Here is a 25,507-nt window from a genome sequence, read left to right as displayed (position 1 = left end):
CAGCCTAGTGAGTGACCTAGGTTCGAGCTCATCCATAACCATGGTCGTGGTGCACTCGAGACTATATCATACATTTTATCCACAAGACACCCCATCTCTTTAACGAATACTATATTTAATTGAGAAATTCTAAATGACACTTAGGTTGTTTTGGAGAAATCCAACACTTGATTTTCTAGGTATCCGATTAGCGTCCTGATTCAAGCTCTTGCCATCCGATTAGCTTGGTTAGGGTTTGGGGTTTGGTGGCCTTTCTTCTCCAACAAATCTAGCAAGCTTATAAGGAAACTTTGGAGGTGTATATATGGTGAAATTTTAACCAAATCTACTGTTTTTGAATTTTGGGGGGGGGGGGGGGGGGGTGCATTTGCACCCCCTGAGAGCAACGCAGCTTCGCCCCTGGGCGGGGCAGAGGCGTTTTGTGCAGAGATGCCATTAACAAGCTGTGGAGCTTGTGGAAAAGAAAGAGGCCAAAGGTAGAGGAAAAATGATGGTGCGATAGATCTTGATCCAACAGTTCAAAAAAAATTCAAGTGTCCAACCCCTTTAAAACACCTGACTTCTCTATAGACAGATCACTTAATTTGGTTGAGTACGTAGGAGAAACAAGAAGCCAATACTATACTATGACAAATAAATTAATTCAGATAATGTGCTTGCCATTATGCACCACGAGGTAGCTAGTTAGTCCTCAAGGGAATAATTGTTAATGCGCGATATGGATGGATGCATGCATGCAGCCGTTCTGTCCCTCCCTGTTACATGTGATCGATCGATAGATCCATCCATCCCGTACCCGCGCGTACGCCCGGCCGAGACCTGTACAGGAAGGCGACCGTGGGCAAATAAAGGTGGCCAGAGAGAGCTAGCAACCACTCAAGTTAGTTTGTCCGTACATATGCATGCATGCAGCCCGGCCCATCGGTCATCACGTAGTAGAGGTCGATGTTAGGGCTTTTATTTGGCACGTCCCACAATAGTTTCATGAGTTACTATGAGCTGTTTTTTTTTTTTTTGCCAAACATTCATTTTCAAAATAGCTTCATGGGTAAAGATGTTTTTCTCCGCCTCACAAAGACATAAGTTGGAATGAAGTTGAAAATAGTAGCGTATCTCAGCTCTCTCCCTCATGAGCTGTTGATGAAGCTATTTTGCCAAACACTTTTTCCAAAACAACTCAGCTTCACTAAAAAAAAGTTGCTTGTGAAGCTGTTAAAGCTGAGCTGTGCCAAACAGACCATTAGTACTCATGCGTTCAAATGACTCTATGGGCATGTTTGGCATAGCTCAGCTTCACTAGTGAAGCTGTTTTTAGAAAACAGCTTCATAAATAGCCTTTTTAGTGAAGCTGAACTGTGTTTGAAAAAAATGTTTGGCAAAATAGCTTCATCAAGAGCTCATGACGTAGATAGTTGTGAAAAACTACTATTTTCAGCTTCATCCTAACTCATGTCTTTGTGAGATGAGGAGAAAAACAGCTTCACCGTGAAGCTATTTTAAAAATAAGTGTTTGGAAAAAGAAAAAAAAACAGCTCACGGCAGTGTATATCTAGCTCGTCTTTAGGATGTACGTGCATGCACAATTCGTTTGTCGATTATTTAATGTAGGTTATGTGCCCTCGAGGACCAGACAGTAACTGCATCCCAAATGATCAATAGTACATATGTTTAGCAAAAATTACAAGAGAAAGATATGAAATTAGGCATCGCCTGGGCCTGATAGGTCGAAAGTCCGTTACTGACTTGAAGGGTACAAAGAGATAAGTGATGCGGGTCTTCTTCGTGAGGACGATCCACCACTTTTTCTGTGTCACTAGGTGGGTTTTCACAGTGTATACTTGAACATGGTGATCTTACTTTGCTATTAAAAAGATGAAGCACAAGTACAATATTTGATTAGTCACCGTTATATATATATATATATATATATATATATATATATATATATATATATATATATATATATATATATATATATATATATATATATATATATATATATATATAATCAAATATATAAATTAGTCACCATCTATTGAGAAGGGTGGCTCGTTTATTTACGCGATTTCTAACAGTCTCTACAAGCTAGAACACATCAGCTCAAATGACATGCATATACCACAATATGAAGCTAATGGATACATGAAAAGTACAAAAAAGAACTACGCGATGCTAGCACCAAATATATCTCTAGCTACTAGTGTCGTCGGTCGATCATTTGCTTGCAGCCTTGAACCTCTCTCGCTCATCTTGATAAAATTATATATAGAAGTGATTAGCCAATCAAATTATTAACTATTAATTTCGATCACAAGCACTTGAGGAGGGTCAGCTCTTTTGGCGCTGTGGACTCCCCGCTGCGCTGCTGCTGTTGATGCTGCTGCTGATGGTGATCCTGCAGGTTGTGTTGCCATCCCTGCCTCCCCAGGCTTATCTCCAGGTTCGGTACCGCGATCTTTGATGGCACCTGCTGATGCTTGTTCGTCATCGTCCAGCTGCATGCTGGTTGTTCCGTGCTGCTGCTGATGCTACTCCTGCCGCTCGACGGCCAAGGCACCGCCGCTGCCGTCGACGACGGCCAGCGGCTTGCAACACCTGCGCTCCACGATGATGGTCTCTGCTGCCTGATGGCCGTGTCAGCAAAGCCTGCATGCAGACGCCGCGCAGCAATGTCCTGACCTAGCCACCTAGGACGTGCGAGGCAGCGTCTTGCTGCGCGCCTCTGGCCCTCCATCCCTGTAAAAGAATGCATGCATCGCTTTATATATATATATATATATATATATATATATATATATATATATATATATATATATATATATATATATATATATGTTTTTGCCATGCAGAAACTATTATGGTAACGTACTGATCTTTTCGGATCGAGCTGACATGCATGTCGTCGTTTTTTTTTTATATATGAAAGCCCAGTTGAATGATCGATTAGATGGATATTGGCCCTGTTGGCTTCTTTTACAATCCGTCTTTTTCTGCTTGTTTTTTCAGCCATAACAGTGTTTTTCTCTCACAACAAATCAGCCAGAATAATGTTTCAACTTGTTTTTTCAGTGAAGCGAACGGAGCCATTGTTTAAAGTGTGTCATAGCACTTTTCAGCTCGTTGCTCACTTAGCACTTTCAGCTCGTTGCTCACTTGCTCTCTCTCTCTCTACTGAAGTAGTGAGGATCCAAGTAGTGTTGGGTGGCTCCAGCAAAGCAATACAACACGAGATCTAAAGGGAAATATATAGTGCCTAGTCTAGCTACATGTGTGGTTCCAGCAGCATCTCGCTCTGGCCGTACGTGGAAAGTGCCATTATGAATCGCGACAACGTCAACAGGTAGCATAGCTTTTCTGCCACTGTATTTGCCAAGCCTAATAACAAATAATAATATAACATATGTATGTACAGGAGGATCTGATTACGTACTAGGAAAATATTTTCTTGTTTTTTTTAGTTGTGAAATATATATAATGGATCTGGCAAACAAGAGAACATTTTCTTGCATGCATTGCAATGTGGCTCATCTAACTAAGCACTGGCTGCCCGTGGACCAAACTCAAGTAAAGACACTCTGCCACTGCAGCTGCATGCATGCGTCGTATATATGGTGACGTTTCTATAGATACTTTTTGCCTGGAGTGAGTAGCTCTGTGGAATTAACAGAGCGAGGGTACGGTTCTGCTGCAACAAACATTATTGATGAAAGATGTGCTGTTTATCCCCAACAATCAGAATATTGTATTATTACAACATTACTAGCCCAATTAATTAAACCCTTCGGAGTACCAGAGAGCAGTAACATAGTGCATGAAGAAAATCATTCAATGTCCGTACTGCAATTAGCATGCAAGGAAATGTTCTCCTTGAATGTACGAGTATAATAAATCATGTGGGGAGGCAGACATCCAGGAAGCATTACGGACTACTAAATTATATGGCGAGATATTTGTTGATCAACAACCTTGGATCCTACGATCTAACGGACCACACATGATGCTAGACTGCACGGAACTGAACCTTCATTGAGTAACAATATATATTAGTAACTGTACTATAGGCCCCAGGATGCAAGTTCTAATTACTTTGGGTCATTTAGTCGACCAAAAACTTGTTCAAATGAAGTAGGATAATGATATAATTTTATGTAATTTTGCCCGTTTGGGTGTCCCTTTCTTTTTAATACACTACAGAAAACAGGGTCTTTGTCGAGTGCAACTTTCTGCCGTGGGCTAAAAAACGGGCCCTCGGCAAAGAGCTATTTTGCCGAGTGCCGCACTCGGCAAATATATACACTCGGCAAAGAAGGCTTTGCCGAGTGTGAGGCACTCGGCAAACTTTGGCGCTCGGCAAAAAACGGCGTCAGGTAACGGCCGCCGCCTGGCGTCCAGGTTTGCCGAGTGCCAGTGGGTAGGCACTCGGCAAACCACTTCTTTGCCGAGTGCCAAACCCTGACACTCGGCAAAGGACTAGGGCTGCCGGTTTGCCGAGTGCCAGATCGGGGCACTCGGCAAATATTTTTTCTTTTTTTTAAAAAATCTAAACCCTAAACCGCACTCCATCGTATTTAAAAAAACAAAATTACCACTTTGCCGAGTGCCAGGCAGAGAGGCACTCGGCAAACATTTAAAAAAAATTGGCACGCTCTTTGCCGAGTGTCCCCATGAACACTCGGCAAAGGGAACACTTTGCCGAGTGCCTACCATCTGGCACTCGGCAAAGAGCATATTTGTCGAGTGTCAAAAGATGACACTCGGCAAACCAATTTTTTTTGTATTTTGACCTCTAAACTTTTTATGTAGTCCTCTTACAGTACTTGGTACTCCATGTCGAAATTTGGTACATTTCCCGAACTGTTTACTATATTTATTTCATTTACTTGAATTTTTTCAGAAAATGCAAATTTGAACTGCACATGCATCGAATAATGGAATTTAATGATTCAAAAAATAATATTCATGGTATTGAGTGTAGTGTGAGGCCGTATCCAGGAATGGACCCGAAATTTCGAACATCTTGTTCACGAAACATGACCACGAACTTGCGGATGAATTGTTTTTAAATTCTATAAAATGCAAACGAAGTCCAGAAAACATGAAACTTGTCGAGATGTCATGATATCGTATGTGAAGGATGTGATAAAAATTTGAGAAGGTTTGGTGCAAGTTATCACGTACGATGCTTATAAACCAGGACATCTCCACATGTGATATCCATCCTCTAACATATGTATCAGCGAGTAATGTAACCATCAATTGTATCTACATGGTGTTTCTACTGTATAATAGGTGAGGATAGGTCCTAATTCCACCCGCGGATGCGTAGATGAGGTTTGTAAGTATCGTACGTGATAACTTGCCGAATATCTGATATCACATGTGGAGATGTCCTGGTTTGTAAGCATCGTACGTGATAACTTGCACCAAACCTTCTCAAATTTTTATCACATCCTCCACATATGATATCATGACATCTCGAAAAGTTTCATGATTTTCGGACTTCGTTTGCATTTTATAGAATTTAAAAATAATCCATTTGCAAGTTCGTGGTCATGTTTCGTGAACAAGATGTTCGAAATTTTAGGTCCGTTCCTGGATACGGCCTCACACTACACTCAATACCATGAATATTATTTTTTGAATCATTAAATTCCATTATTCGATGCACGTGCAGTTCAAATTTGCATTTTCCAAAAAAATTCAAGTAAATGAAATAAATTAAATAAATATAGTAAACAATTTAGGAAATGTACCAAATTTCGACATGGAATACCAAGTACTGTAAGACGACTACAGAAAAAGTTTGGAGGTCAAATACAAAAAAAATATGGTTTGCCGAGTGTCATCTTTTGACACTCGGCAAATATGCTCTTTGCCGAGTGCTAGATGGTAAGCACTCGACAAAGTGTTCCCTTTGCCGAGTGTGCGTGGGGACACTCGGCAAAGAGCGTGCCAATTTTTTTTAAAATGTTTGCCGAGTGCCTCTCTGCCTAGCACTCGGCAAAGTGGTAATTTTGTTTTTTTAAATACGATGGAGTGCAGTTTAGGGTTTAGATTTAAAAAAAGAAAAAATCTTTGCCGTGTGCCCCAATTTGACACTCGGCAAACCAGCCTCCTTTGCCAAGTGCGAGATCAGGGCACTCGGCAAAGAGCCCTGTCCATTAAACAAAACCGGCAGCCAGCCACTTAGAAAAAAAGGCCCGCAGCCGCCCCTACGCCCGCCAGCGACTGCGCCGCCGCCGACTCCGCGCGCCTGCTGCCGCAGTCACCCGCCGCAGCCCCTACCCACGCCTACCCCCTGCCCCCGGTAGCCCCTGCCCCGCGCCGCCCCCGCCCCCGACCGCCCCTCCCCGCGCCTGCCCCCGCCCCCGGCAGCCCCTCCCCGCGGCAGGCCCCTGCCATGCTCAGATAGATGCTCTCGTGGCCAATCAAGAAAGTGGTTTTGTGGGATATGGTGAGCAACATATGTGGACTCATAAGTCGGGCTTGACGAGGGTCCTCTATTTTGATGACCTTCTTCTGCCACAAAACATTGATGTAATGCACACTGAAAAGAATATCGCCGAGGCACTTTAGGAAACACTCATGGACACTGAAAAGTCTAAGGACAACCCTAAGGCTAGAGCGGACCTGTCAACATTATGCGATAGACCAAATCAAGAGAGGCAGCCTCCTAGAGGCGATAAGAATTGGAGAAGGCCTCAGGCCGATTTCGTCTTGACCAGCAAACAAAGGAGGGAAGTACTTGAATGGATCCAGACGCTAATGTTCCTTGATGGGTATGCTGCGAATCTAAAGAGGGGAGTGAACTTATCTACTCTGTAAGTCAACGGGATGAAGAGTCATGACTACCACATATGGATTGAGCAGGCTTCTTTCCGGCGATGGTTCGAGGCTATGTCCCTAAGCATGTCTGTCTAGTGCTGGCAGAGTTGAGCTATTTTTTGCGCCAGCTTTGTGCTAAGGAGCTATCTCGGACCATCATTGATGACTTGGAAAAAGGGGCACCTGTGTTGCTCTATAAGTTGGAGAAGATCTTTCCACCCGACTTCTTCTTGTCGATGCGGCATTTGATTATGCACCTCCCATATGAGGCACGAATGGGGGGGGCGTGCAGGCCCGTTGGTGCTATCCAATCGAGAGATGTCTAAAGACTCTTCGCAAAAAATATAGAAATAAAGCCAAAATTGAGGCTTCCATTGCAGAGGCATACATTCTAGAGGAGGTGTCAAACTTCACAGAAAAATACTACACTGAGAACCTTCCTAGCGTGCATAATCTACCCCTTCATTATAATGCTGGCGAAAATGAATCGAACCTCAGCCTTTTCCAAGGGCAACTCTGAAGCGCAAGTGCATCGACCACTAAGCACTTGAGTATTGAAGAGTGGCGCAGTAAAATGCTATATGTGTTGACCAACCTTATCAAGGTGCAGCCGTATGTGAGGTAAGTTCTCAACGAACTTGTTTCAGTATGCCGTCACTATTCTGCATCCAACTCCCTTGTTTCTCATTGGTACAGGGAATTTCTTCGTGAATCCTGGCATCAATCAAGGGATCCTACCCCGCAGGAAAATGATACCCTTCTTTCATAGGGTGCGGGACCAGGGAGGCCCTGGTTTCATTTCTTGGTTCAAAAATATGGTACCGTCCAATTTAGCTCGTACTTAGTTCGACATTCCAAGTTGCTTGTATGTTCGAATAATATAATGATCTATCCTGCTTGAGCTTGCAGGCACAAACCGATGTGTCTATAAGTGATGAGTTGAGACAAGTTGCAAACGACTGTGCCTTAAGGGTCAGGTCACTTACCAGTTATGACGTGAATGGATATCGCTTTCACACAGCAAGCTACGAGCAGAGTCGGCCTAATAAAAAACCACAAATAGTGGAGTTTTTACGCCCGGCACTGATGGCCTCGACTATTATGGAAGAATTGAAGAAATTTACAAACTTTCATTTTATGGTGCCAAACCTTTTTATCCTGTCATATTCAAATGCCATTGGTTTGATACTCGAGTAACTAGAACTGGACCCCTAATCTTGGGCTAGTCGAAATTCGACAGGATTCCGTCTATCCTAGGAGACGATGTCTATATTTTGGCTCAACAGGCCACGCATGTTTATTATACGTCATACGCGTGCCAAACCAAAGGGCATCTTAAGGGTTGGGATATCGTGCACAAGGTCTTCGCCACACGGTAAACTACCGTGTCCCAAACGATGAAGATTACAACTTCAACCCACACACATATGACGAAGAGTTCTTTCAAGAAGAGGGGCTAGAAGGGAGGTTTGAGATAGACTTAACCGAAGCCATCGGAATGGAACTAGATAATGAAAGGGTTGACGATGTGGACGCTGGAGATGAGGTGCAAAATGTGAAGGACTTCAAAATGCTTGAGCGATTACGTTTAGGCAATGACAATGAAGACAACATTCCTCCTTCAGATAGTGTTGATTATTTGGGCAATGACAATGTTGATAGTGATGGCGAGACCTATGATCCAGCTAATCCCAATCATGAAGATTATTTCTAATCATGTAATACTATGTTTTTGTAATTATGTTTTGTTTATTTTGCATCTATTTCTATTTCTAATGACGACTTGTTTATTCTTTTTAATTGTAGGTGATTGAACAAAGATGGCGGGCCAAAGTGACCATCACAGGGACGTGTCCTCGCTTTACCAAACACGACGCACTGCAGATGCCGCTCCAAGTAAGGGTCCGTCGGACAGGAGGAGGAGGAGGAGTAGCGGCTGTAGGAGGCAGCCGCCGCCGCCTCCTACCACACAGCGTGAGGAGGACGAGGAGGAGGCAAGGCCCTGAGACGACGACGAGCTGGTTCAGTAGACGGACAAGGAGAAGGGGGCGCGCCAGCCCTACCGCCGTGCCCTGCCCGCGGCCGCGCCAACGACGGCCCTACGGCCGGCTATGCCCTACCCTCGGCCACGCACTGCCCCTGGCCCACCAACGCCAGCTCTGTCACCACCGCGCCCCGTGGACTGTGCGCCCCGACGCCACCTGTGCCCGACCACGTTCCCGACTCCGGTGACCCCGACCGTGACCCCGACGCCGCCCGCCCCTACCCCCGGCGCCCATCAGGTATGCCTTCTCTCTTATTGTTATCATGGTAGTGATAGTTGTAGTAGTATTAGTTGTAGTAGTAGTGCTAGTGGTAGTAGTAGTATTAGAAGCAGTGGTAGTAGTAGTAGAACTAGTGGTAGTAGTAGTAGAACTAGTGGTGGTAGTAGTAGAAGTAGTGGTAGTAGTAGTAGAACTAGTGGTAGTAGTAGTAGCAATAGTTGTAGTAGTAGTAGTAGAACTAGTGGTAGTAGTAGTAGCAATAGTGGAAGTAGTAATAGAAGTAGTGGTACTACTTGGATATATTCTTCTGCATGGATTGATATCCAAACTACATGGCTTCTCTTGAGACATATGTGCTTGTCGGCCATCGTGCCATTGTTTTTTGCAGGTTTTGGAAACCTCACCGTGCAGGGGAGGTTCTGCAGATTTTTTTAAATGACAGTATTTTGTTCCATTTTTGTAGAGAAGAGCCCATCGGAGCCAAGTCAAAGTTCCCGTCGCCATGTCGGTCTGCCTACACCGCGTTGCCTTTCCACTGCACCGACCTGCCATGGCCCCGCTAGCCTGACCCCGCCGCCACCCTAGGTATAACCCCTCTTTCCGTATCATGGTCGTAGATCGCGTAACCCAGTTAGGCGTCTCCCGTTCGAAAGAGATACGATTGGAGGTATGCAGATCTTTGTATATCTATGACCGTATCTATTTTGGATTGTCCAAATTTTTTGGCCAGCCTGTGGATGCATAGATGGGTTAGTTTCCTTGGTCTGCTCTGGTCCGAGATAGAGTTTCGGCATCACCTCCCTGTTGTTCTCCGGATACGCACTCTTGTTTGGCAGAGCATGTATCTAGAGAACAGCGGGGAGGTGCTGCCGAAATTCTGTCTCGGATAGGAGTAGAGCATGTAAACTAATCTCATCTATGCATCCGCGGGTGGGATTAGGACCTATCCTCACCTATTAGACACTAGGAACACCATGCAGATGTAATTGATGGTTACATTACTCGCTGATACATATGTTAGCCCCTCCCTGCACCTGCCCCCACCCCCGGTAGCCCCTAGTCATGCCCTGCCCGTGGCCGCGCCGGCCCTGCCGCCGTGCCCTGCCCACGGCTATGCCAACGCCAGCCCTGTGGCCGGCCGCGCCCTGCCCGCGGCCGCGCCGGCCCTACCCCCGGCCACGCCCCGTGCACTGCGTGCCCCGATGCCACCCGTGCCCGACCATGTTCCCAACTCCGGCAACCCCGACGCCGCCCGCCCCTACCCCCGGCGCCCATCAGGTATGCCTTCTCTCTTATTGTTGTCGTGGTAGTGATAGTTGTAGTAGTAGTGCTAGTGGTAGTAGTAGTATTAGAAGCAGTGGTAGTAGTAGTAGAACTAGTGGTAGTAGTAGTAGAAGTAGTGGTAGTAGTAGTAGAAGTAGTGGTAGTAGTAGTAGTAGAACTAGCGGTAGTAGTAGTAGCAATAGTTGTAGTAGTAGTAGTAGAACTAGTGGTAGTAGTAGTAGCAATAGTGGAAGTAGTAGTAGAAGTAGTGGTACTACTTGGATATATTCTTCTGCATGGATTGATATCCAAACTACATGGCTTCTCTTGAGACATATGTGCTTGTCGGCCATCGTGCCGTTGTTTTTTGCAGGTTTTGGAAACTTCACCGTGCAGGGGAGGTTCTGTTGAATTTTTTTAAATGACAGTATTTTGTTCCATTTTTGTAGAGAAGAGCCTGTCGGAGCCAAGTCGGAGTTCCCGTCGCCTTGCCGATCTGCCTACACCGCGTTGCCTCGCCACTGCACCAACCCACCACGGCCCCGCTAGCCTGACTCCGCCGCCACCCTAGGTATAACCCCTCTTTTCGTATCATGGTCGTAGATCGCGTAACCTAGTTAGGCATCTCCCATTCGAAAGAGATACGGTTGGAGGTATGCAGATCTTTGTATATCTATGACCGTATCTGTTTCGGATTGTCCATGTTTTTTGGACAGCCCGCGTATGCGTAGATGGGTTAGTTTCCATGGTCTGCTCCCGTCCGAGACAGAGTTTCGGCATCACCACCCTGTTGTTCTCCGGATACGCACTCTTGTTCGGCAGGACATGTATCCGGAGAACAGCGGGGAGGTGCTGCCAAAATTCTGTCTCGGATAGGAGCAGAGCATGGAAACTAACCTCATTTATGCATCCGCGGGTGGGATTAGGACCTATCCTCACCTATTAGACAGTAGGAACACCATGTAGATGCAATTGATGGTTACATTACTCGCTGATACATATGTTAGAGGATGGATGATCGTTAGTGGATGTACACGGGCTGGAGAAGTCAGAGTGATTACACCACGGAATGGATGAACAAGACCGATGCTTTCTTGAATAGTGCATTTGCAAGGCTGCTAAAGGACATTGCCTAGTTTTGTGTCCTTGCAGCAAATGTGGAAATAGGAGAAGGGTAAACAAGGTAGAAATGGGTAAACATCTTGTGAATAATGGATTTACGTCGGACTACACCCGGTGGGTCCACCTTGGTGAAGCCCATCATATGAGAGAGGAGGTGGTGAGACCACAGGTGGAGGCTTTTGATGCTGATGCGGGGGTAGCAGACATGTTAGATGACTTTCGCCATGGCCAGTTCGATGATGGACGTGAGAAGGAGGAGATGGAGGCAGCCGCACAGGCGTTCTACGACATGATGGACTCAGCACAGAAACCCGTTCATGATCGGTCAACGGTGTCTCAACTGGATGCCATTGGACGCTTAATGGGGTTGAAGTCCGAGTTAAACTTGAGTCGAGAAGGCTTCGATAAGATGTTGGTCGTGATTGGCACCCTGCTTCCGGAGGGCCACATTCTGCCAAAGAGCATGTACGAGTCACATAAACTCCTTCGTACACTTAAGATGCCGTATGAGCAGATACATGCTTGTCCCAAGGGGTGCGTCCTGTTTAGGAAAGAACACGAGCATGCAAAGTTTTGTGCAAAGTGTAAATCCTCTAGGTACCTGGAGGTAGACTCTGATGATGGCCAAAAGAGGCAACTTACGATCCCCGTGAAAATCCTACGATACCTTCCATTCCTACCAAGGATCCAACGGCTATACATGACCGAGGAATCCATGAAACAGATGACATGGCACAAAAATGGCAAACAGTACAATCCTGACAAGATGGTACATCCATTCGATGGTGAAGCTTGGATCCGCTTTAATGACAAACATCGTGACAAAGCAGATGAGGCTCGTAATGTACGTGTCGCGCTGACAACAGATGGGTTCAATCCTTATGGAATGATGGCTGCCCCATACACATATTGGCCTATCTTCGTTATCCCCCTTAATCTCCCCCCCCCCCGGTGTCTCTTTTCAATGACATAACGTATTCTTGTCGTTGATAATTCCTGGACACCCAGGGAGTAGGGTGTGTTCATGGAGCCTGTGTTTGATGAATTGGTCCGTTCTTGGGACGAAGGGTTATGGACATACGACTGAGCTACAAAGACAACCTTCAAAATGCACGTTTGAAAGCTCTAGTTTGGTTTTGGTTAATTGATGAAACCCTAAGTGCTAACCTAGTTTATCAAGATGATTATGAGATAGGTAGCACTACCCCAAGTGATGAAGCAATGGTGAAGATCATGACAATGGTGATGGCATGGTGATGGTCAAATGCTTAAACTTGGAAAAGAAGAAAGAGAAAAACAAAAGGCTCAAGGCAAAGGTATAAAATGTAGGAGCCATTTTTAGTGATCAAGACACTTAGTGAGTGTGATCACATTTAGGATAGATAGCCGTACTATTAAGAGGAGTGAAACTCGTATCGGAATGCAGTTATCAAAGTGCCACTAGATGCTCTAACTCATTGCATATGCATTTAGGATCTAGTGGAGTGCTAACACCCTTGAAAATGTTTGTGAAAATATGCTAACACTTGTGCACAAGGTGATACACTTGGTGGTGTTGGCGCATCTACAAAGGAGGTGGTGTTTGCAGGGTTGAGATGGGTTTGGGTCCCTCTCTTCTATTCGGCGCTTTCGGGAAAATGGAATGCCTATTTTCTATTGCGCCGGATGCAAATTCTTGTGGTTGGCACATTGGAGCAAGGGTGAAGAAGTTAGAAGTGAAAACAAGTTGGTCGCGAAGACGCTGGCGTCGATCAACTGATCGGACGCTGGGTCTGAAAGCACTGGACGCTGGCAGCATGCGTCCGGTCGAGCTGGTCGGTCGGCACAGTACCTAGGGTATTGCACCAGACGCTGGTCAGGGTCCGATCAAGGTGGACCGGACGCGTCCGGTTGAAGAAATACACCTCGGGGAGCTTACTAGAAATGACCGGACGCTGAGGCTTCAGTGTCCAGTCAGTTTTGCCGGAGCGTCTGGTCAGTCTCGTAGCCGTTGGAATCTGACGAACTGTGTTTGAAGCAAGTGATGCGTGGCATCCATCGGGAGACCAGACACTGAGTCCAGGGTCCGGTCAGTATGACCAGAGCGTCCAGTCAGAGCGCATTTTGCCCAGTGAAGTGGTATAACGGCTCTATTTGATTGGGGCTCTATTTATAGCCCCATGGCCGGCTCAAGGGCACACTCTTGCACATTTTCATTGACATAGCAACCTTGTGAGCTTAGCCAAAGTCCTCCCACTCATCTCCATCATTGATCCATCATCTTTGTGAGATTGGGAGAGAATCCAAGTGCATTGCTTGAGTGATTGCATCTAGTGGCACTTTGTATTCGTGTTGCACTACGGATTTCGCTTGTTTCTCTTGGTGGTTGCCACCACCTAGACGGTTGGAGCAGCAGTGGAGGATCGGCATGAGTTGGTGATTGTGAGGGGAGTTGTACCTTCCCCGGCGGAGCGCCGAAAGGTAACTCTAGTAAAATTGCTCGTGTCATTGAGTTACCTCACTTGTGGGTCGGTTCTTGCGGTGTCCTATCATGTGGACGAGGTTTGTGAAACACCTCTTAGCCACCGAACCACCAAGTGTTGGTCGACACAACGGGGACGTAGCGTGTTGGCAAGCACGTGAACCTCGGGAGTAAATCGATTCTCTTGTCTTTGGCATTCTCCCGGTGATTGGCTATATATTCATCTTGTGGTTGGTTCATCCCCTACACGTCGGTATAATCACCCTACTCACTTATTTACATTCTTGCAAACTAGTTGACACAAGCTCTTTAGTGTAATTAGAATTGAGAGCTTGCTTTATTATTTACATTCATCTAGTTGAGCTCTTTAGAGTAGCAAGGTTGAGAGCTCTTAGTGAGTAATTACATAGCAAGTTTGTGTGCCTAAGTAATCATTGCAACTAGAATTGTTGGATAGGTGGCTTGCAACCCTTGTAGAGCTAGAGCAAGTTTGCATTAAGCTATTTGTCATACTAATCAAATTGCTCTAGTTGATTTGTAGATTTTTAAATAGGCTATTCACCCCCCCTCTAGCCATATTAGGACCTTTCAATGTTTGGTACCACTACTCCCTGCATGACTTCCTGGCATATGGGATATTCTGCGCCTGGTGTGTTCATGGGAAGTTCCCATGCCCAATATCAGGGTTCCGCTTCCTCTGGTTCGTCCAACGTCTACTTGCGAGGATCCGGCGAGCCTCCCTTCGGTTCCGCTTCCTCACCAACGCCCAATGATTCAACCCGAAGGGCAAAAGTAAGTAACTTTAGATTTAATCACCACCACTTCATATGATATGTTGAAAATCGATAGAGAAACTAATAATTTTTCTTAATTACTTATGCAGGAACTGGACAATTGTGTCGGGTGGTGGTCACAGACGCCTGGTCAATGGCGTCCTGGGTCTTCTGTGTAGGCAACACTATCCTGGCCTGGTCGACTACGCCAGCAGGAGGGAGCCACCCTGTATGTTTGACCACTACGCCGCCACCCCCGATGTGGGTTACCCCAACAAGACGGAGCGGGTGAAGGCGGAGTTTTGGGTAAGTCTCCCTCGCACTACACTGCTCAATACATCGCAGTCATTGGACTTTTCTTGAAATAATGAATGGATACATCGCGTCTGTATGCAGACTTATTTCAGATGTGAGGAGGGATCTGAAGCCAGGGCAGATTTGGTGGCTACCAAAGCCTGTAAAAAACTCGTCACCGATATGCATCACGAGACACGCATCCAGAGCATCATAACCTACTATGGGTCAAAACTTGGAGAGAAGGTCAGCAAAGAAGAAGCAAGAAAGATGACGCTGACCCGGGACCAGTACCTTGAGGTAGATAAAGAACATTAATATTGATTCATTTTAAGATTAACACTACTACACAAACGAATATGCGCAGCGTTGCACTTTTGCACTCTATGGCGGGCACCTATTTTTGCCTGCTGCGGTAAATCCCACGATTTATCGCGGCAGGCATTTTTTATTTACCGCAGCGGGCACTTTTGCCCGCCATGGTAAATCGATTTACCGTGGCAGACATATTAAGATGCCCGCCACGGTAAATACCCTATTTACTGTGGTGGACATCGTAAGGTGTCCGCCACGGTAAATCAATTTACCGTGGCGGACAACGTTAAAAGCTCGCCACGGAAAAGGCCTAGGCCCATCAGGCCCAAGCTGGCCCGATATTTGTCTACACGTATATATAGGTATACTTAGGGTTTCAGGGGGCGTAGTCAGCGTCCCCACTATGTTCCTGTCGCGCAGTTGGCCTCTCTTCCTCCCCACTCTCTTCCTCCTCCCTCTCTTCCTCCCCACTCTCTTCCTCCCCACGCGCTCCAGGTCAGGCCGCCCCGACAGCGGTGGTGGAGGCCCCGACGGTGCCCCTTCCTCTCCCTCCTTCGGCTGGCGGTGGAGGCCCCGGTGGCGCCTCTTCCTCTCCCTCCTCCGGCCGGCGTGGAGGCCCCGACGCCGACATGGAGGCCTCGGCGGCGGCGACGGATCCGGCACAAGGTGTGGAGCCCTCTTTCTTCTCTCTCAGATCAATGGTGGATCTTGTCCCTCTCACACTCGCACCCTTGCAGATCCCGACGATGGTGGCGAGCAGCGGCGACAGGTGCTCCTCCGCGCACGGTGGCGAGCAGCGGTGTGGCCCGTCTGACGCGGATCCACGACGGGGCGGCGCCAACCCACCGCGACGGCACGGATCCATGGAGGGACGGCCCCAACCCGCCGCAACATCACGGATCCACGGCGGGGCATCGTCTCCCTCCCACCCAATCAACGACGGCGCAGATCCAGTGGGCGTGGCGCCCACCCCAGCCCTTCCTCTCCCTCCGGCGGTGCGGCGGGTTGGAGCTGCGGCGGATCCAATCGACAGTGGCGGCGGGATCTAGGTTCAGTGCGGCCCGGATCCAAGCCCATGTGGGCTTTTTTTCTTTTTTTTTTGTTTTTCCTGAATGATTAACCGCGGCGGGCAAAGCTCTCCGCCGCGGGAAGCCACGATTTACCGTAGCCTTTCGGCGGCGGCGGACCGGTTTGCCCGCCGCGGAAAACCCAAAACGCCCGACACAGATAAATATTCTGTAGTAGTGTAAGTTTGTTTAATTTGATCTTTTTATATATCAAATACTTGATGATGTGTAGATGTGTCCCTAGTGGTGCTCCTCGTATCCCGAGTGCTGGGCGATGATCATGGACAAGTGGTTCACGCCCGCGTGGGCTGAGACGCACGAAGCTGCTCGGGAGCGGCGTTTGCAGATGCAAGGTCCAGCACACCATCAAGGCAACCGCAACCTCGTCGGATACAAACAATTATGGGTACGCGAATTCATTTATCTATTCCGACGCTCAATTATGCTTGATTTCTAATCATCTTGTTGTCTTTCTCGTAGTCAGAGGCACATGGTGGTCAGCAATGCTCCGACTTCCAGGCATGGTGTATGTCCCACAAGGGCAAGGCGACATCCGCCATCTCCTACAACCCGGAGGACCCGCCCGAGGCGTACACCAACCCGAGCGTTCACACCCGCATCAGTGAGTACACATCGGCGGCAAGGTCGATCCATGGGCCACAGTATGACCCGAGCACCTAGGACTTTGATGCAAAGATCGTCATGAGGGTGGGTGGAGGCAAGAAGCATGGGCGGTACTGGCTTGGTGATGGCGTCATCGACTCGACCTCTACTCCCTCTCTCTCCCAGATCTAAGCACGGAGCACGAGTGAAGGCCCGTCCATACGGCCACGGTCAAGCGCTTCACAGCAACGGGTCGACGCACTCGAGGTTATTCCTGTTTCACTCGTCGTAGATTGATCTTTACACACCTTAATTAGCTTTGCATTACTGAAACATTGGAGTGAAATATTGCAGGCTCAGCTGGAAGAAGATGCAAGGCAACGTCAGGACCTGGCGGCCCAGCTGCAGTCCGAGCGGGCCGCACGAGAGGCCCAGGCGCAGAGGATGGCGGAAATGATGCAGTTCATGTAGACTCTTGGGCAACATACGGGTCTAGCTGTGCCACCTGGGTTGTTCGCTCCACCTCCGACTCCTACAGTTGCAGCTACTCCTGTGAGTTTTTGCTTGTGCTTTGCTTGTATGACCTAGATTAGCTATCCAAGTAATCTTGTCTAACACATGCAATGTCTTCTCCTTTGTGCAGCCTCAATCGGAGGGTTCAAATAATCCAGCTCATGCGCCTCCGACTGATCCAGCTTTTCCTTCACCAAGCACTCAGTTTCCACCTTTCTGATGAGTAGCATTAGTTGTATTTGCATTTGTTGTTCACTTCGTGATGGATTTCTGATATACTTGTCATGCACTAGTGGTATATTTGGATAACTGTGATATATGCCATAGATGTTTGGATTGATGTATGTGGTATATGTGATGAATGTGATATATGCGATGGATGTGATAAATATGTGATGCATGTTTGGATGGATGTGAGATATATGTGATAATTTGTGTTTGTCATGATGGAATGTAAAAAATGAAAATAAAACTGTTTTTGGTCAGTTTGCCGAGTGCAATAGTCACTGCACTCGGCAAAGTTGAAAAATGTAGCAACCCGTTTCCCAGCTTTGCCGAGTGCCATGACTATAGCACTCGGCAAAGATTTTTTTTAAAAAAATTAAAAACTTTGCTGAGTGCCACCCGTCCGGCGCTCAGCAAAGAAATTTTTAAACAAAAAAATAAAAAACTTTGCCGAGTGCCATCCCGGGCGGTGCTCGGCAAAGAAATTTTTTAAAAAAATTAAAAACTTTGCCGAGTGCCATCCCGGGCGGCGCTCGGCAAAGAAAGAATTTTAAAAAAAATTAAAAACAAAAAACTTTGCCGAGTGCCGTCTGGGTTGGCACTCGGCAAAGCCGCTGTCACCGTTTCCTGGGCCGTTTTCTTTGCCGAGGGTTGGCTCGGCACTCGGCAAAAGTTTTGCCGAGTGCCCGACAAATGGCTCTTGGCAAAGGCTGCTTTGCCGGCCATTTTTTTCCCGAGTGGCCATTGCCTAGTGCGGCACTCGGCAAAGCCTTTGCCGAGTGTATTTGGGGCTTTGCCGAGTGCTGCACGCACTCGGCAAAGCGCCTGAATTCAGTAGTGATAGTGGGGAGAAATGAAGTAGAATGATATATTTATTTGATCGTAATTAGTTAGCTTGCCCAAAACACCAATATTGGTAAGCAACAGCTGCATCAGTACAGTACAGTCTCTCTGTCTCTATATATGTCTGTACTCAATGCGAGCTGAGCTGAGAGATTAGATTTATATTTACGATCGATAGAGAGGTGCTAATATATATAATAATACATGTACATAGAGAGTTATAATCACCGTACCTGATTTTGCGAGAGCAAGTAGCGGTTGTGGTGGGCAGACATGAGGTAGGGACAGGGCAGCGGCAGCGGCACCGCCCCACTTTGGTGTGCGAAGCGTGGTGGCCGCAAGAACCAGGCCACCTCCTGCTTCCCTGCTGGCGACCCTGCAGCTGCTTGCATTCTGCATCATGCATGCAAACGACGTATATGTACGAACAACATACGTACATACGTCAATGATCATCTATCAGTACTTTGTTCATATACATACATACATATATATAAGTGGGACACATTTTTTCTACTCCTAGGAGTAGTTACTCCCATCTTCGATAAACCACATTGCGTATGTTTGCATACCCATTGATCAATTTGAGTATGTTTATATACTTATTTTAAGATACTACAAATTAAATCTTACTACATGAAATTTTTTCAAAAGAACCCATATTTTTAATATGTTATTATAATACTATGACAGTAGTATATAAAATAAGTATAACCATATACTCTATGTATACTTGACTGGTCTAGTGTGATTATATACTTCGTCTACATACACTTCGTCGAGCCATATACACCCTAAATCTAAAGATATATGCATGGGAGTAACTACTCCCTGAGAATAGGAAATAACTTCCTCATGTGTGTGTATATATATACCCATGTAGGGTAGTGCACAGAACCTTCCGTTATCGCAGTATAGATACTCCTAGTTTGATGCTATACTACGTACCAGGTCGTACGCGGTACGCAGAGAGAGAAAAGGAGAGATCGAAGAGAGAATCAGTCTCGTGACTCACTGAGTAGTACGGTGTACCAGCTGAAGAGACGCAATGAATACAACGACAGGCAGCAAAACAGTTAAAAACATCAGATTACACGAACAAAGATGCATGCAGAGGAGCAGCAGGAGGAGGACGCATGCATCTTAGGCCGCGTTTAGTTGCCCGAATCGCCGCCGGCGAAATCACTGTACATGCACTGTAGTATTTCGTTTGTATTTGGTAATAATTGTCCAGTCGTTGACTAATTAGGCTCAAAACGTTCGTCTCGCAAAGTACAACCAAACTGTGCAATTAGTTTTTGATTTCGTCAACATTTAGTACTCCATGCATATACCGCAAGTTTGATGTGACGGGGAATCTTCTTTTTGCATAGTGCCAAAATTTGGATTTTGGATTAAACTAAACAAGGGCTTATATCTATCGTAGTCCTAGGTACACAAGGAATTAACTCCAATCTGCCACACGGCCAGCAGGCTGGTCGTGGTCGATCGAGAGAGAGAGAGAGAGAGAGAGGATCTCTAGTAATCTACTACAACTGCTAGCTGCATGCTGGGTCTGGGACTCTGGGTGCCAGTACCTAGCTGCTCTCACCATCCCCACTACGGAGGAGCTAGCTAAATGGATGCCACGCACTCCTCCATCACACGAAGCACGCACAATATGCAAGTGCGTGCATGAAGGATTACTACAGCTAGGTGCACTGTCTGGACTGAAATGCAGTGTCGAGCGAGTGTGTTAATGCAATGCGCTAGCTGCTTGCTGGCTGCTGGCTGCTGCTGCTGGCAACCTGGCCTGTCCATGCTCGCCACTACCGTGCCAACTCTACTTAAGCAGCTGGCCGGCCGGGCTGCACTGCATGCCTGCATGGCTGTGAGCTGAGCTCTACACTATAGTGCTGGAGCATGCATGGTACCTGCACGCAGGCTTTCGGTCAAGGGCAATGGACGATGGATGGATGGATCGGATAGCTATATAGAGTCAGACTGCGGCAACTGCATCATGCAGCTAGCTAGCAGCATGTCCCCCTGCCACGCGCACTGCCCTCCGTCCTCGTGTCTTCTTCTACTTGTTTCTTGCCAAGATTCCGGCCACCACCTCTCGTCGTCGCATAATATAATGTGTTATGACCCTGAGTGATGGGAAGCAGCGCAGGGGGACAATTGATATGGATCTGAGTGACATTCAATGAATCATCACAACGGACGACGACTACTACTCACTACCGGTGGTCGCCGGCCGGCCAGCTGTGCAGCAGCGGCCGCTCAGCCGGCCGGCCGGCCAGCCAGCCGGCTTCTTGCATATAAGTGTATCGATCCGTCGCAGGGACCTCGCCCATCAACACAGCTAGCTAGCTGCAGGCTGCATGCTAGTAATTTGCAAGTTAGTAGTGGGACTCCATCTGTTGGAGGCAATCTGGCAATCCAAGGTGAGAAAGTCTTGCCATCCATCATGATGTCCTTGGCCGCCAGTGTCTGGCTACCATAGCTAGCTGTAGTACGTAGTACCAGCTACCATGCAATGAATTAATAAGGTGACTGCTGCATGCCTCTGCACCACAATTTTTTCGCAATAATATGACTAGCTAGAGGGCTTTACTTGCCCTTTAAAGACGTGTCCCCCATGCAGGCCAAAACCCTAGCCGCTATATATGCAGATGCATGTGCGCGCGGTAGATACTACATGGACAGATGGCTCTATCCCTGTGCCCGACTGTGCACGCAGCAGAGGGATCCAATCGATCGATCGATCCAGCAATTAGTTGGATCGGAGCATTATATTTGCTGCCACTGCCAGCAGCATACTATGCATGACGCACAGCCGCACAGGGTGTGCGTTCAGTTCAGGTTCCTCCAGCGCGCGCGAGCTGCTTTTGCATGCGTGCGTGCGTGGGAGTTTGGAATCGGCAGCCAAGGACGACGCATCCATCACCATCAGACATGCATGCATGCACAACACTGTCATCGTACCTTCCCCAGCTACTCACCACCAGAAAAATAAATTATTAGGTTCAAAATTATAAGATATTTTAGCTTTTTTAGATATATTATTTTTAGTATATATCTAGACATAATATATATTTATATGCATAACAAAAGTTACGTATTTAGAAAAGCCAGAACGTCTTATAATTTGAGAACGATTGAGTAATTGTTTCACTTTTTTTAAAATAAATTCTGGACACGCATGCATTCAACAACGGGAACGAAGACATGCAAGGTGCCCACGGCCCACTTGAACTAGAAAATCACAATAATATACCCCCCACCCCACCCCACCCCACCCCACCCCCATGCATATGATATATAAGATGACCATGTAACATGACAAATATTATTGTTAATCTTTTGAGGAGATTGTGTTCATATGAAAAAATATTCTCAATCTTGATGCTTATATATGTAAACAAGCGATGCGTATGTTAATTAATAACTAAATAAATAAATAGTTTTAAATAATATCAACATTAATTGTACATGTGTGTGTATAATATATAGTTTGTGTGCATAATATGGGTGGCAAGTTTTCTTCAATTTCCTGGCAATAACTAAAGTAAGGGTACGGTTGAGACGAAAGCTTCTAAGGGCTGCTCGAATAGTATTAAAAAAATCTAGCACATAGATGTTGAGTAATAAGGAGAGAGAATGATAAGTTAGCTTTTCATGAAGAGCTAAGCTCACACACTTTCTTAATTTTTTGTGTTTATGTTCACACATTTTTCTACACTAGCATGTTGGGTTTCTCTATTTTTATCTTATTTTAAGTTCATATAGCAAGTTGACTCTATTGTTGATGGTGCCCTAAACATTATTAGTAGTATTTATTATTACATATAGGAAGCCTCTTTTTAATGCAAGTAATGTCCATCAGTCTGGTATATACGACCTGACATACACATTGTGTTTTAGCCCTAATAATTTTCTTATGTTTGATATAAAAAAGAGAAGTTTATTTTCAGTTTTTGTGATTCAGGCATCGATCCAACCTCGGCTTCATTTATGTTGTACACATTGGTTACCACAGCTGCCTAACTAGGTACACAATTCTTTCATTTATATGATTTATTCATAAAAGTATAGGATAATAGAAAAAACTTCAAATGTTTTGTACATGTACATCCAATGTCCTTGATTCTAACTAATACCTACATATTGTAGTATAGGTTTTTACAGTGATCTGTATTATTCAAATAAACTAAAATTATCTCTCTTTGTGTTGTCAAACTATTGAATTTAACTAACGATCATTGTGAATATATAAAAAACAATTGCTTTGTGTTACATTTTCTTATAAGGTTTTTGCTTATCAACTGAAATAAATTTGTGAGCAAGTGCTCCATGGACCATGCAAATATCAAAAGGGTACTTGATTTTATGATCGGAGAAGGAGCATCACTAACATTTAATAAAAAGTAGGTGCTCATTAGTCTTAACTATTATATATTCAACATAAATATAAACACATATTATGGCATTGTACAGCTAACTTAATTTAAATTATGACCTCTATATATGTTAACATACACATACCAAAATTATTGTCATAGCAGTATACTTGACCATATATGAAATATGTGCATGAACCATGAATAGCATGTCAGTATATATGATCCTTTCACTACCACATGACAGAAAATTATTGGGTTCACTAGTGTCATCTCGTAAACATTGGACATAAGGTTCCACTGCCCCCTCTAGTTACTCCCTCTGTCCCAACAGGAATAGATACCTTGTTATCTGAGGAGACAATCCTTAATTAGTTTGACCAAATATATACACAAAAAGATACTAATTCATATTTATGATGCATAATAAGTATCGCTAGATTAACCATAGAATATATTTTCGTAATAAATTGAAGATACAAATGTTGATATTATTTTCTAGATACCTAATCAAACTTGAGATTGTTTGACTCATTGAGAAGCCAGATTTTATTCTTTTTTTTGGGGCAGAGGAAATAAGAAAAAATATAGTGATGGCTTTGAACATGTGCAATCAGTTGTTCTAATTTTTACCAAATATGTTATTATAATATGCAGTTTAATTATATGAAGAACGTTATAAATAAATTTTGATTAAAATGGAAAGACATCCCAACAGTTTTGTGCTTTTTGAACATATGATGATCAAAGTGTGGTCAAGCTAGTGCCATCCTATTAATTCAAAAAGTCAGAAAACATTAACTAGATTGAGATTTGAGAGTAAAATATTGCACATTGCATTGATTACAGGGAAGCTCAATATGTACAATACATACGGGACTCTTTCTATGTTTTATTTTTCACAGGTGCTATATATCTTCTTGATCAAATGCTCCCTAAAGGTGTGTCGCATGTGAAAAAAAAGGGGATAAAACTGCTTGCAACACGTGTTGTAGTTTGACTTGTTAAAGTTGGATGAAGGACACCTCATACAGAAGCATGTGTGGCCAAAACCTGTAGCTATAGAAGATGAGAGAAGAAATGCAAGAGCGATGCATGACAGCAAGTCAGCAACAGTACTACTCACTAGCCATGAGTGCAAGAAAGACATGAGAGATCATTTTTTTCTAAAAAAGGATAGAAAGGAAATATGAAATGACGCATGGGATCATAGTGGCCATGATCGTGCACTATACATTTTTTTAGGAAAAAAAGATTTTTATTCCGGTCTCTGCGCATAAGTTATATATGTGCACGACCATCTATTTATTAAAACACACACACTGACTAAAAACAACTTTTGCTCGCAAAGAGGGACTCAAAAAACAATAGCTTCGAACTTAAACACCAAGTCTATTAAAAGACAACCATCCATATTAATTAGTGCATTATACATTAAAAAAATTTAAACACACGCGCAAAAGGTATCCACGTGAATCGTCAAAATGGACAAAATAGAGGATGCAGATTCGCAGAGGAAAAGTAACCAACGCAAGGGAATAAATATATAGGGCATCACTGTACCGGATTATATATATGCAATACTAACACACACAATGACACAATACTATATATAATAAGCAGTCGATGATGTGTACAAACCTACTATTGGCGGTAGCATTGGAAGTACTGTTGCTAAACCTTTCGAAGCCATTCATTTCACAACCCCTCTGCAGAAAGCCCATATCTCTCATCATCTGCACATGGCCTGCAGCAAATTATATATGCATGCCTATCAAATCACTGAAATTTACAACGGAGATACATCTATATGAACATATGTGGCTATTCCCTAGGTGTTTCCAGATACTGTGTAATAGCTCAAAGACAAACACTGCTACTTCATTTTTAAGAAAAAGAATGGCAGTGCTTGTGCTTTATGGGACTGACCGGAAATACTAACCAGGCACGCCCCATGCCAATAATTCAGCTAGGATTATGTGATATGACCCTACTGAGGAATATCAACTCAGGAAAAGAAATGTTTCTGGAGCTGACATGTATGTAATGTTTTACCTGCAGCACATGATCCGTCTGCCGTCGTTCCCTTCACTGTTCGATACATCTGCATCAAGTAATAAAGCAAATAAGAAAACAACGACATGGAAAGATTAGACTGATCCTTGTGCTGCCATTTGGTTTACTCTTGCAACGTGCTAAGAAAAAAACATTAGTTCAATTCGTTGTGGTTGATATATGTCGACACAGAATTTTCGCCTCCGTGCCGAGGACACACGCAGCAAGCCGGAAGGGTCCGCTCGATGGAGCAGATCCACCTAGCTTCAGCGCAAGGGTGGTCGATCCTGCGCAATTCTCCTGAGACATGCCGGTCAATTTGACCCTGCAATTGACAAGGAGAGAAAGCTTATCAGTAATTAAGGGCGGAACGTGCCGGTATTGCCAGATAGTCCCGAATGTGCGGCTTTGAGAGCCGATATGAGAGGAAATCGACTAAATAGCCGATTCCAGCATATTCACAAGAATGAATCGATTGAAGTTCATGGGGTTGTATAAGAAT

The 25,507-nt window shown here is 45.1% G+C and overlaps 1 pseudogene; it reads right to left on the bottom strand.

The window, feature by feature from the left end:
- Positions 1-2,308: 2,308 nt before the first annotated feature.
- Positions 2,309-25,507, bottom strand: part of LOC136538299 (probable transcription factor KAN4) — a 77,367-nt pseudogene continuing 54,168 nt past the window's right edge.

Source organism: Miscanthus floridulus, chromosome 2 (genome assembly GCF_019320115.1).
Source record: "Miscanthus floridulus cultivar M001 chromosome 2, ASM1932011v1, whole genome shotgun sequence".
Taxonomy (NCBI): domain Eukaryota; kingdom Viridiplantae; phylum Streptophyta; class Magnoliopsida; order Poales; family Poaceae; genus Miscanthus; species Miscanthus floridulus.
Note: the sequence above shows the minus strand (reverse complement) of the source record. Positions and strands in the feature narration are given on the sequence as shown.